The sequence below is a fragment of the Octopus bimaculoides genome, chromosome 3, assembly GCF_001194135.2.
Source record: "Octopus bimaculoides isolate UCB-OBI-ISO-001 chromosome 3, ASM119413v2, whole genome shotgun sequence".
NCBI classification, from domain to species: Eukaryota; Metazoa; Mollusca; class Cephalopoda; order Octopoda; family Octopodidae; genus Octopus; species Octopus bimaculoides.
In genome coordinates, this window is record NC_068983.1 from 37,810,520 (window position 1) to 37,813,596 (window position 3,077).

At 35.5% G+C, this 3,077-nt stretch overlaps 2 non-coding genes across 2 annotated transcripts; both read left to right on the forward strand.

Annotated features, from left to right (window-relative positions):
* Window positions 1-199: 199 nt before the first annotated feature.
* On the forward strand, window positions 200-272 carry Trnak-cuu (transfer RNA lysine (anticodon CUU)). The gene has a single exon. It is a non-coding gene; the product is annotated as a tRNA-Lys (tRNA).
* Window positions 273-2,451: 2,179 nt separating this feature from the next.
* Trnak-cuu (transfer RNA lysine (anticodon CUU)) lies at window positions 2,452-2,524 on the forward strand. Its single transcript has one exon. It is a non-coding gene; the product is annotated as a tRNA-Lys (tRNA).
* The last annotated feature ends 553 nt before the right edge of the window (window positions 2,525-3,077 follow it).

Sequence of the window (3,077 nt, forward strand, 5' to 3'; positions counted from 1 at the left end):
CAGTTCAGCAACAAGACCGCGGTAGAATAATTAAAGAAAAATTACTGGGGTCCGTTCGTTTGACAAAGGTCCTTCAAGGCTGTGCCCCAGTCTGGCCCTAGTCTAACAACTGAAACAAGTGAAAGATAAAAGATAATATCCACTTTCAGTTCTAAGACATGGTGATAAAGTCAATTATTATTTTGTAATGCAGCAGACAGCCCGGCTAGCTCAGTCGGTAGAGCACGAGACTCTTAATCTCGGGGTCGTGGGTTCGAGCCCCACGTTGGGCGAAATGCATTTTTCTTTTTCGAAGAATTTGATGGTGTAATAAATTATATACTATTTAATAATGATAATCATATATTATTTAATAATTACGCCAGATGCAAACAAACATGAGTTTGTTTTTGAAGCCTTGAAATGTAATGTAGAACAAGTAGGAAGTTATATATTTCAACACGTAAATATTGATAAAACACCAGATATAGGATAAAATCCTTATTCTGTTCTATCAGTATTTATGCGTTGAAAAATATAACTTTCTATTTGTTATTTAATAATTCTTTAAAAACTAGTTTTAATAATTATTTTGTAATTAGTTATTATTAATCCCTAATAAATATATGAAATTGGCTACTCAGTTCGTTTAATTTACTGTGTAATCATGAATAACGTTATTGCTATTCATGGGTATCCTTCAAACGGAGGATTATTACTATTTCCATCAATTCATTTAACCATAAGTTTCCTTCGAACATTTATGGCCGATAAAATTGATACCAATCAAATACTAGGGTCCATTTAATTGACTGCTTCCTTTCCCTAGACGTCAGATCTTGTGTCTATGTTAGAAATGGAAAAAAGTAAAGTTGGTGTCCTGGCAGAAGTGTTACAGACTCGGGAAATGCCTTACGCTATTTCTTGGTGATCTTTATATTCTGAGTTCAAATCCCGCCGCAAACAACTTTATGGGTTTGGTAAAATAGGGTAACCAGTGAATTACTGTAGTCGAAGGTATCGGCCAACCCATCCTCGAAATTTCAAGCCTTGTACCTAGAGGATGCGAGAAGCAGGAATCGATAGAACACTGGACAAAATATCTAGTTGTATCTTCTTATGTTTGAGTTCAAATTCCATCGATGCCGACTTTGCCTCTCACCTTTTTGGTGGTTGATATAACGAAATACGAAAATTCCCAGGGAATCTTTCGTTTTGAATCTCAGACTTCGCCCTTTTCTGGGAGCACGTGTTGGCTTGTCAACTGTAAACGTTCACACACACCCAAGAACAAGCACACACACAAGAATAAGCGCGCACACACACTCACACACAAGAACAAGCACGCACGCACACACACACACACACACACACACACACACACACACAGAGGAATATTTACAGTTGACAAGAAAAACACGTGCTTTCAAATAATGTTTTCTGATTGGATAAAAAGTTTTCACTGAGATTAACGAAGATCCTGACAAGTCTGGGATTAAAACCGAAGATAGCCAAATAAATAAATAAATAGAATAAAATATAACTTTTTGAAATCCCAATCTTACAGAAATAATTGTTAGTGTTCAAGATGAATCTTGTTAAGGAGGTCAAGTTATATAACTTCGAAATCTATTCTAATTTACATCCTCATACTCTCATTAACAAATTCCATGTACATTTTGGAAAATATCTCGGACTGGAAAAATGGAAGATGAAATGTAGTCATTAGAGCGTTTAGTAAAACAACCGCCGTTATTCTAGTGAGAACTTCAGTTCTATGACCTTGTAATAAAGAAAGTAATTATCAGTGAATAAAAGAACTAATCAACCCGGCTAGCTCAGTCGCTAGAGTATGAGATTCTTAATCGTGGGTTCGAGCCCCACGTTGGGCGGTATATATATATTCTTTTGTGTCTTTTTCAAGTGTATTCAGTTTTTCAACACGTTTAATTCACTTGTTTAAGGTTATACTATATACACAAATATTAAACGGTTTTAACCGAACTGTTTGTCACCATTTTGAGTCAATAATCAGTGTATTCCCGTGTATCTTCAATATCATCGAATATTCACATATTGAAGACAAACTGTTGTAATCATCACAAAGTTTAGTAGGATAGTTAATTTAGTGAGCCAAAATAACTAAATAAATAGAATTTTTAAAATAGCTTATTAAAATCACAATCTTACAGAAATAATTGTTAGTGTTCAAGATGAATCTTGTTAAGGAGGTCAAGTTATCCAACATCGAAATCTATTCTAATTTACATCCTCATTCTCTCACTAATAAATTCCATGTACATTTTGGAAAATATCTCCGACTGGAAAAATCGAAGATGAAATGTTGTAATCATCAGAGCGTTTAGTAAAACAACGCCATCATTATTGACAGCACAGCTATTCAAGTGAGCACGTCAGTTCTATGACCTTGTAATAAAGAAAGTAATTATCAGTGAATAAAAGAACTAATCAGCCGGGCTAGCTCAGTCGGTAGAGCACGAGACTCTTAATCTCGGGGTCGTGGGTTCGAGCCCCACGTTGGGCGAATGACTATTTCTTTTTTGTTATTTTTAGTACATTCCCTTTCTCAATCAGAGAGTAAATCTGTAGCACCCCTTTTATATCAAATTTCTCCGCAAATCTTCAGTACAAATCAAGAAGTGAGATTGATGTTTTCGACTAACCCTCACGCGGTGCTTCTGCCCATGCTAAAAATATTGTTAATTATTATAAATACGAACAGGTATTCTATTACAAATAAATAAAAAGAGGCGGTGAACTAACAGAATCGTTAACATACCGGGCAAAATGCATAGCGGCATTTCGTCCGTCTTTACGTTCTGAGTTCAAATGCTGCCGAGGTCGACTTTGCCTTTCATTCTTCCAGGTCCGATAAAATAAGTACCTGTTGAGCACTGAGGTCGCTCCACATCCCCTACAAATTTCATATCATGTACAAAGGATGGAGGAATTCTGCTTTGAGCACCCTAATAACCCATCATAACTTTGTTATTTTGGGGAATTTTCAGAAAATTTTTGTGTATTTGTATTCTATACACAGGAATTCATGCAACTATGACAAACAAAATTTTTGAATT